Source organism: Hyaena hyaena, unplaced genomic scaffold (assembly GCF_003009895.1).
Source record: "Hyaena hyaena isolate Hyena2069 unplaced genomic scaffold, ASM300989v1 scaffold_33, whole genome shotgun sequence".
Classification (NCBI taxonomy): Eukaryota; Metazoa; Chordata; class Mammalia; order Carnivora; family Hyaenidae; genus Hyaena; species Hyaena hyaena.
In genome coordinates this window covers 2,824,013-2,834,923 of record NW_024080666.1, presented here as the reverse complement: position 1 = coordinate 2,834,923, position 10,911 = coordinate 2,824,013, and positions in this window count along the sequence as shown.

Genomic DNA, 10,911 nt, shown 5'->3' with positions numbered 1-10,911 from the left:
GGAGGTGTGGGGGGTGGGGGGAAGGGGGCACGGAGCAACCATTCTGCTGTGTTAGAGAGCATGGGCTTTGGGATGGCTCAGGGGCACCTGGGTGGCTCAGCTGGTTAAGTGTCCCACTCTTGGTTTCAGTGCAGGTCATGATCTCAGGGTTCCCGAGTTCGAGCCCCACATCAGGCTTCTCGATGACAGCGTGGAGCCTGCTTGGGAGTCTGTCTTCTCTCTCTCTGCCCCTCCCCCCTTGTGCTGTCTCTGTCTTTCCCAACATAAATAAATAAACTTAAAAAAAAAATGAATGGATTCTAACATAATCACTGGAAGTTCACCTTAAAATAATGTTACTGCAGGGGTGCCTGGGTGGCTCAGTCCATTAAACGTCCGACTTCAGCTCAGGTCATGATCTCGTTGTCTGTCTGGGGCTCTGTGCTGACTGGTCAGAGCCTGGAGCCTGCTTCGGATTCTGGGTCTGCCTCTCTCTCTGCCCCTCCCCTGCTCATACTCTGTCTCTTTGTCTCCCTCTCTTTCTCAAAAATAAATAAACATTAAAAAATTGAAAAAAATAATGCTACTACAACACGGTCATCGATGTTAATGTCAATTTATGTTTCTGGGATGTGGTGTCATGAGATGCTGGCAAAAAAGATTTATTTCTCCCTTTGCACCAGGTGGCAGGGAAATAAACACGAGGGTGGGTATAGGGCTCCACGTGCAGAGCTGGCTCCTTTCTTTTATTCCTGTCTCATCTTGAGTTCTTGTAGCTTTCCCACTTTTCACAGTGTTAGTCACTGTTTTCACATCTGTAATTTTCCCTCGAGGGTGAGATGGATGCACCTGAAGGCAGGGAATGGGGCACAATGTATGTGTGTGGGGGGGACAGAAAGAGAGGGTCTCAGGGTCAGACAGAGGGTGAAGTCACTGTGTGACCCCACGCACAATTTGCCTCTCTGTTTCTTTCACACCTGCATCATGGGTTTCTAGTACCTGCCTTGAAGGGTTGTCCGAGCATCAAGACAAATGGATGTTTGATGGCTAAGTTGGATCTAAACAAATGATTGTCCCCCAGCTAAGCGCAGAGTAAATGTTCAGTAAGTGACTATGCAACTGAATGCTGTCACAGGGTGACCTGAATTCCCAGCGTTTGTAGGTGACCATCCCCCCTTGGGTTGTGTGAAATTGTGAGTGGCTGGTCGTCCAATGGCTGAGCACTAGCACTGGGACCTCGGCACCAGCCTTCAGACCCTGTCCTCTGCCTGAGAGAGGTCCCCACGGTCCCGGAGTGGTCCGCGGAAGAGGGGACTTGTCCCTAGGACAAGGCAGGCCTTAAATTAGCCAGCGTGGCCCCTCCGGTCTGTGGAGGCCCAGGGATACTTCCTCCATCCTCTCCTCTTTTGACTTTGAAATGCCAAAATCTGGTGGAAAATTAAAACCCACTTTGTGAGATTCCCCAGAGATGAAAAGGAGTCTGGAGGCGATGTGGACACTGTAATTAGTACCCACCAGGCGCTGGAGATGACAGTGCCCAGCCTCTGATCCCAGCGCTTGGGAGCCTCATGCTTCCTAGAAGTGGGCAGGCCAGGAGAACCCCACCTTTCAAGCAGAGATGTCACAAGCCTTTTCTTTTTCAGTTTATTATTTATTTTTGAGTGAGAGAGGAGAGAGCACGAGAGAGAGGCAGAGAGGGAGACAGAGTCCCAAGCCCCGACGTGGGGCTCAAATCCATGAACCTTGAGATCGTGACTCACTGACAGCCAAAATCAAGAGTCAGATGCATAACTGACCACCACAGCAGGAGTCCCCTGTCACAGGCCCTTAGAGGGGCCCTGGGATGGTCTGCTTTTGTCCTGCTCACGGGCTCTGTGCAGGCAAGACTCTCTCCTTTCTGACACAGGGTGTCTAGCCAGGGATGACTAGTTAGACACCCAACTGCCTCTAATCTCAGGTTCTGCTCCTCTGTCTGTTCGGGTCCTGACCCCAATGCACTAGGTTGAGTGTGTAGACAAGCGCTTAGGCCAATCTAAATACTTTCCAAACCTTTAACAGCATTCAGGCCCTCGTCCTCCATGCAGCCTACTCTGACCACTTGGGTTCTGACTCCTCAGCCTCTCCCTTGATCTCTAGCTCCTTGGAGGGACTTGGTTTAGCACGTGGTCATATACACGTGCTACGTGATTTTCTTTTACACAAGGGATTCTGGCCTTCTGAGTTAGTAAGTGCCATGGGTCTTTTTATTATTTCCTATCTCTGCTCAATTCATTGCCATCAGCCAAGTCCCAGCCATTATCCTCCGGGCCCTGGGCCCCTGTAACAGCCTTCCACAGAGTTTGCTGCCTCTGCTCCGGCTGTGGCACGAGCCATTCACCTGGCCACAAGGCTGTCTTCCAAAAGCAACGCTGATGATCTCAAGTCTCACTCACCCGGCTCCCATCCCCAGAGGCTTCAGTTGCTTTGCATTTGCCCTCAGCACGGTTCCTGGGCCGTCTCTGGGCTCATGCTCACCAAGCAAACATAGCAGTAGTTACCTGCCTAGTGTCATTCTTCCCAGTAGTGATAAGTCCTGAGAGAGCAGGGACTGCGGTGACTTGGTTACCACTCGGTATTCAGGGCCTGGCACACCAATACATCTTTGCTGAATGAGTGAGTAAATGATTGGAGGAATGACCCCGTGCAGTCTTGAGAGTTCCATCAAGCAGTAAGGTATTTGATGTCTCTCCTGGGTTGAGTGACCTGCCGTCAGATCCCTAGCAAGAGGATTTGTGTGCACGTGCCTTACTGAAGAAGGGAGCCATGGGAAACCCGGAGGGGGGCTGAGGGCAGCCAAGGGTGGTGGCATACTAGATATATTTTGTATGGGGCCCAGAGCTCCTAAAATTCCTAAGAGATACGGGTGTGTTTTGTTATTCTTAAGGAGCCCCCTTTTAACCACACCTGAGTTTCTACTAATGAGGGGACTCTTAGAGGTCCCCCCCCACCCCGTGGCTTCAGGGTCGGGGCTGGTCACCACGCGATCAGAGGGTTGGAGCTGTCAGCACCACCCCCCATCTCCAGGGAAGGGATTGGGGCTGGTGGTTGAGTTCAGCCACGGATGGCCAGCCAGTCACGTCTACGTAATGGAACCTTGATAAAAATCCTTGAAGCATGAGGTTCAGGGAGCTTCCTGGGCAGGAAACCCACAGATGTGCTGGGAGGGGGTTGCCCCCAACTCTACGGGGTAGAGGCTCCTGTTCTCCAGATCCTTCTGGACCTTGCCCTGTCTACGTATTGATCTTCAGCTAGAACTCCTCCAGCCCTCCGGGCCTTTGGGTCGTCATCCCTGCAACACCAGCTGAGCAGCTAACTTGTGCCTGGCCCAGGTGACTGCGAAGACGTGGGACACGGTCTGTACTCCTGCAGTTATTTTCCTCAGGTTGGAGGGTCACCTGATGTTTCCTTCCCGGAGGAGGAAGCACCATGCAAAAATTTTGTTACTTCTTTTTTAAAGTTTTAAATATTTTTCTAATTGTGGTATAATTGACCTTAATATTGTAGTAGTTTCAGGTGAACAATGTAACGATTCAATATTAGCATATATTGCACCAGGATCACCACACTAAGTCTAGTTAACCATCTTACTATGTATAAAATTTTTCTTGTGATAAGTATTTTTTAAATTCTTTTTTTTTAAAGTTTTATGTATTTATTTTGAGAGAGAGAAAGAGAAAGCATGAGCAGGGAAGGGGCAGAGAGAGAGAGAGAGAAAAAAAGAGAATCCCAAGCAGGCTCTACATTATCAGCACAGAGCCTGACGCAGGGTTTGAACCCACAAACCATGAGATCATGACCTGGGTTAAAATCCAGACACTTTAGCTGATTGAGCCACCCAGGTGCCCTGGTAAGTATTTTTTTAAATACTTTATTTTTGGGGCACCTGGGTGGCTCAGTTGGTTAAGCATCTGGCTTCAGCTCAGGTCACCATCTCACGTCTTGTGAATTCAAGCCCTGCATCAGGCTCTGTGCTGACAGTTTAGAGCCTGGAGCCTACTTCAGATTGTGTGTCTCCCTCTCTCTCTGCCCCTCCCCTGCTCATCCTTTCTCTCTCTCTCTCTCTCTCAAAAATAAATAAACATTAAAAAAAATTAAAAATGATTTTATTATTAAATAATCTCTATACCCAACATGGGACTCAAACTTACAACCCTGAGATCAAAAGATCACATGCTCTACTGACTGAGCCAACCAGGGGGCCCTGTGTTGAGCAGTTTTATAGTCTATTCTCTGCAACTTTTCAATATGCAGTACAATATTATTAACTATGGTCACCAGGCTGTACATTACATTCCCAGGATGTATTTATTTTATAGCTGGAAGTCTGTATTGGTACTTTCCTATTAATAATAAAGTGTCAGAGCATGGAGATAAATTTCTTTCTTTTAAAAAAATTTTTTTTAAGTTTATTTATTTATTTGGAGAGAGACAGAGAGAATGAGCAGGGGAGGGGCAAAGAGAGGGGGAGAGAAAGATTCCCAAGCAGGCTCCACACTGTCAGCAAGGAGCCCGATGTGGGGCTCAAACTCACAAACCATGAGATCATGACCTGAGCCGAAACCAAGAGTTGGAGGCTTAGCTGACTGAGCCAGCCAGGTGACCCAGAAATAATTATTTTTTAAATAAATTACAACATGTTATCTCAAAATAATGCCCATCTCCCTTACTTCTGTGCTGAGATTTTTTTCTGTAGCCATGGAGCACAGGGCCCAGGAGCCTGAATCCTAAATGCCACTGTGTCAGTGTGCAGGTCTGAGAAGCTGCCACAGCAGGGGCCCATGCGGATTCTTTGTGAGCTCTGGCCTCTCCCTGCATTGCATAGGGCAGGCAAATGGAAGGCAGGGATCTCTCTGAGACCCATGGAGGGCTGGGTGGATCCTTGGTTCTGGGCTGGGCGTGGGGCAGCAGCTGTGGGAGAGGCCGCCGGAGGTGTTAATGAATGGCCTCTGCTGAGCCAGCCATTCCCAGTTACAGGGCACGAGTCCAGTTGCTGACTGCTCTCAGTTTTCTGCTGGTGACAGATCATTAAAGCCAGGCTCTGTCCCTGCTCCCTGCCACCTCGTTGTAATATTAATTGCAGCCAAAGCAAATGAGAAGAGCAAATCTGTTGTTCCTGAAACATGGCACGCGTAGCAGAGCCAAACTGTAAGTGATTCTATTTGTATGCAAGTTCTTTATGTGACTGCTCTCTTCTATGAGTGCAGGGAGGAAGCTGTCTGCCTCTGGGATGAGAGGTGATGGGTGATGGTCAAAGGGCCAAAAGGTGACCCCTGGGAGACTAATAGATCCCAAGACACCCAGCTGTGCCTACGCTCTGAAGGGCAGAAAGAGGAAGAAAATGCCTCATAATGATCAGAAGCGAGGGGCCGGTTTGGTTTGCGGTGTGGTGGCCCACCCACGCAGAGCATCGGCAGATGCACGTTCCGAAGTCCCATCCATCCTGTGACATGTCAGACCAAGGCCGGAGTTATCTGTCTCGTGGCCGTAGTTCCTCAACAGCTCCCCAAGGCGAGTGACTGGTGTCAAAATGGATCCTTTGCCCTCTCCTCCTCAGAATATGTGCAAAGGATGCCTCTAGGGAGTTTGAGCTGCCGAGGTTTGCTTGGGAGGCCTTGAATGAAAATTTATGCCACTTCTTGGTGGTGGTTCTGGGCTGGGTTGATCACCCAAGAGGCTGACAAAGCCTTTATTTAGGGAAACAGCAAAGCCGGGTGGAAAAAAAAGGGGGGGGGGCAATTCTTAGAGTTTTGGTATTTGACACTTCCCTCAACGTGGCAAAATTAGAACCGTTGGTAGACTTCTTTTTGCATCACGTGTGGAGGGGGCTTTGGCATCTCCCTTTTCAGGGTCTAGGACTTCAATGATGTAGACACCCTGTCCCCAAGGAAAGATGGAGAATGGTAGTGGGTGGGGCATTAGTGATTTGTGTAAGAATTTTACTCTCTGAAAGGCAGAGGGAAGTTTGGGAGTTCTTTGTTTGGCAAAGCGAGAGCTAGAGAGAAGTAGCCCCTCCCCTGCCCCCGTGGATGTGAATGCTCCTTCCTGGGGTCCAGGGAGGTCCTGCCCCATGCACACTCACTCGAGTGTGTGTCTGAATTACCTGCAGGGCTTGTTAAAATACAGATCACTGGGCCCCACCCCAGCAAAAAAAGCCCTGATTGTAGCTATTGTTAGTTTCTATGGTATATATATTCCCATCATGGCCAATTCCAAGTGATCACTTGATGCCATTGAATTCGGGAAAACACGTACATAGCTAGTTCATTAACCCAAAGAGGGTAGGTTTACTGTCAGGGAACAGACCCGTAGCCCAGGGAGTTTGCTGGAATGACTCACTGAGCCACTTACCCCCATGCAGACACAGTTCCAGAGGTTTCCCACCAGAAGAATGAGGAGCAGAAAGTACGAGGGTAGAGGGGTTGGATACATCAGGCCTGCCCTTCTCTCTCCTGCTGCCCTGGGACGGAGATTACTACCAGTGCCTTGTTTTTTAAAAAGCTATAGATGTATATAATATCCTTTTCCTGTTTCATAAAGTGAAATTTTTAAGAAGGCGCCAAAAAGAAAATAAATACCAGGTAGCATTCCGCCATGAGGAAATGAACACTTAACATTTTGGTTTATATTCTAGCTTTGTTTGTTTGTTTTGAAGAGCCCACTCTCCCCCCCCCCCCCTTCCCCATATATAGATTCACGTGCGAATTTTCTGGAGTCGTCCTACATGCATTGTTTTGGAATTCGGGTTTTTCACATCATATGGTGTCACGAGCATGTTCTTATGCTATTAGATATTCTCCTACCACATGACTGGAATGGGTGTTCCAGGATTCCCTCATCCTGGGAGTACTCTAATTTATGTTTTGAACCCCTTGATCTTGGAAATTTGCTTTGGATACAACCTTTTTACATTTCAAATATGCTTTGATGAGCAGCCTTGTACCCATTTGTTACCATTCTGCCATTATTTCTTGGAACTCAGTTCTCTGATAGAAAACCCTGGCTCAGAAGAAAAGCGTGCCTACCTTAAAACTTGTGATTCATAGTGTCCAATTGCCTTCCAGAGACGGCACCCCTACTTTGACTCCCATCAGCAGCATTTAAAAGGGCTCATTTCCTGTTTTGAATTCTGTGTCTCCCTCTCTCTCTGACCCTTCCCTGCTCACGCTGTTTCTCTCTCAGAAAGAAATAAAAAAACATTTTAAAAAAATTAAAAGGGCTCGTTTCATCATACTTTAATTGACACAAGATTATGTACATTTTAAAAATTCTGAAATATGGTTTTGTGTCTTTGTCTGCTTTTGTTTTGTCCCCTCCCCCCCCATGATGTAAGAGTCACATCATGAGAAACTGACCGGCATCCCTGTGCAGGACAGGCACTTGATGAAGGTACCACTTGCTAAACTTTGAAGTTCCACCAAATATTTCAATATTTGGCTCCCAAGGAGATGATAATGGTGGTAGCCGTGTGTCTGGATTGAAGTGGGAGAGTGTGATGGGCCAGGGTCTTCTCAGGCAGAGCCGTCTCTCCCAGGAGAATGGTGACATTTGGTGACCATGATTCCAGGAAAAAACCAAGAATGGACAATAGCAGGAAGCCGGAGAGAGAGAGGACAAAGCATTAACAGGCAAAGGAAGACCAGGCGAGAGAGGTGAATCAGAAGTGATCCAATACCCAGCCATGGGTCATCCGGGGATTACACAGTCATTTACTCCAAGCCAATAATCTTTTCTGAGAGGTCCCCTTGAAGCCGTCTGGAAGGAATGGATAAATGGATGACTTAGCTAAATGGTTGCTCCTGCAGCATGTCACATGCACAGACACATTGTCATAATTCCTTGATTCAGGATTGAAAGTGTGGCTGGTTCACAGAAGCAAAGAATTGTAGAATCAGAAGGGATCTAGACAACATGTGGTCCGCCTGTCCATTTTACAGATGAGAAAACTGAGGCTCTGAGAGGTGACTGGGTTTGTCCTGAACAGACACATCACAATGCGTGCAGAGCCGGGACCAGGACTCTGGTCTCCCACTGTCACCCCAATACCATTCCCATCTGTTTACTTTAGTATTTTTTAAACTTATGTAATAGACAAGAACAGAAGGGATTGATATGGGTAACAAGACTAGAAAAGTAAGGTATGTAATTGCACTAATCGACTTTCCCAGGAGAGAAAATACTTTCCCAGGGCGGGCACACAGGCAGGAAGATCAGACAAATAGCTGAACCTGGGTGCGCCAGCTAGGATGCATGATGAAGCCCCATTTCCTGCTCTGCAGTATGGGGTTAATAATAGAACCCAGCAGACAGGTTGTGGTGAGTAGCGGAGAGCGTGGCAAATGGCACTTCACAGACATTAGCTACGTGCTTGCTGTGTTGTTACCATCCGGGAGAGTGCCAGTTGCTTCCTGGTCTGAGAGCGAAGCACTGTCTGGCAGGGGATATCCCTTATATACAAATACCTAACATTGCGGAAGACACCGAGGGTTTTGGGACAAAAAGTTTAATAAGAGGCCAGATCACAGCTACCCATCCGAATGCTTCCTGATGGGCTAGTTCAGGGTGGAGAAGAGATAGCAATTTTGCATAGGAGTCCAGGGAAGGAAGGAAGAGGAAAGAGGGAGACTGCTTGCCTGCTCATCACCTGGGGCTAGAGACTACAGGGAAACCCTCTTTCCTGATCCAGCTTTTTGGGGGAGACTTCACTGCAAAAATACAGGCTAAGTGCAGAAGAGTGTTCACAGTAAGAACAGCACCCTTGGAGCAGAGCTCAGGGTTTGGGGTCCGTGGTCCCTGACAGCGCTGACTACTGTTGTAATACTATTAGCATGCATACTGTTACATCGCCGGCCAAGCATCCACTGGGCAGAGCAGGGGCAGTGAGCAGCGGCTCCCTACCGGCAGCCATGGAAACAGCAAGAATATTCCGTGGAGCATGTTTGGCGCTTCTCCGTGCCTGGTATTCGCAGCCTGGACCGAGTCTTTTGGAATGAGGAAGTCCTGGGTGATTCTGGATAGGAAGAAGGGTGCCTGGAGGGGTGTGCGGGACTTTCTGTTACCATGGGCAGTCATTGTACATTTAATTCTTCTGACACATACAATAAAAGGGTCCTCTCCTGTGTCCAAAGCTGGTCATACAGGTTACTAATTTATATCCATGAAACTTATATTTATAAACACACGCAGAGCAATCTGAACTGAGGGCCATAGTAGTTCTGAATTAAATATATTACACATAATTGAAAAGATTTTTTGATAATTTATTGAGATGAAATTCACATAGCAGAAGATTCACCATTTTAGAGTGAACCATTCAGTGGCACTTAGCACATTCATTATACTGTGCCACCTCCGTCTCTAGCCAGTTCCAAAACATTTCCACCCCCACCCCCAGGATAACGCCCCATCCGCAGTTCAGCTGTTTCTCCCCACTCCGGATTCTTCCCAGACCCCAATGACCACCGATCTACTTCTGTCTTTATGGAGTAATCTTTTCTGGGGATTTCACATAAATGGAATTGGGACGTTTGTTTATTTTTTGTAAAGGGAACACAGAAATAAGGAAGTGGCAGAAGGGACATTGGGCCACATAACTGAAAGTTAAGCCTGTGCCCCTGTCATTCTCTGGTTTAAGAATGAAATCTCTGCACTTCTCAAAGTGGTTTTCAGGAGTCTCTCCAAATTTTTCTTTGCAGAATTTTGGTTTAACTTTAGTGAATAATAATAAAAAACAATAAAACAAAAACATTTAGCAGGTACTTAGTATATTAGATTCTTTTATTATTATTATTATTTAAGGTTTATTTATTTATTTTGAGTGAGACAGAGACAGCACAAGTAGGGGACGGGCAGAGAGAGAGAGAGAGAGAGAGAGAGAATCCAAAGTAGTCTCTGAACCATCAGCAAAGAGCCTGACGCAGGGCTTGAACTCATGAAATGGTGGGATCATGACCTGAGCCAAACCTGAGAGTCGGACCCTTAACTTACTGAGCCACCCAGGCTCCCCAGTATTAGATTCTGTGTTAACTGCATAGAGACATTATCTCATTGGATATTCACAAGGATTTTACTAGGTCCATACATTTCATAGATGAGAGAATTTGAGTCAAAATGACTTAATACAAGGTTACACAGCTGGCATAGCAGATTTAGACTAGAGACCAGTGTGATTGACACTAAAATTCTGCCTTTTCAAATAGTGTTTATTAAAAAGGGAACTAAAAGGTACAATCTTACAGTTATAAAATAAATAAGACACAGGGATTCAATTTCCAGCGGAGAGAACCCAATCAATAATATTATAAAAACTTCCTAGGGTGACAGATGGTAACTAGACTTACCATGGTGAGCATTTTCTAATGTATATAAATATCGAATCACCACGTTGTACACTGAAACTAATATAATATTGTATGTCAATTATACGTCAATTTACAAAAAGAGTGTCCATTAATCCCGACACATATTACATTCTTCTTGTGTTCACTGGTACTCCTCAGTCCCACCGCCGGATTTTTGGGGGCAGCTATTTAATGTTAACTAGTTTTATCATTTTATCGTTAAGATATTTTCATATTAACAGCAAAGTCATCATAATTGCTTGCTTATACATGTATATATTTACTATGTTTATTTGTGTCTGGAATGCGCCTCCTCCCTGGAATGAAGGTCTTTCCTACCGCTACAAAGTACGACCTTAGTCAGTAAGACTGGAAGAAACAATGAGCGGCAGCCTTGGTTTGACTATCGTCACCTCCCCCAACGATGAGCATTCTAGAACAAAGTTCTGTCTCTGCTGCCATCTCCGCTTAGAAGGCCTTGAGCCCAGGGAGCAAGGCCGTGGGTGTGGGCGGTGCTGGTCCCTCCCAATTGCTGCCACGCCCGGTCCCCTGGCCC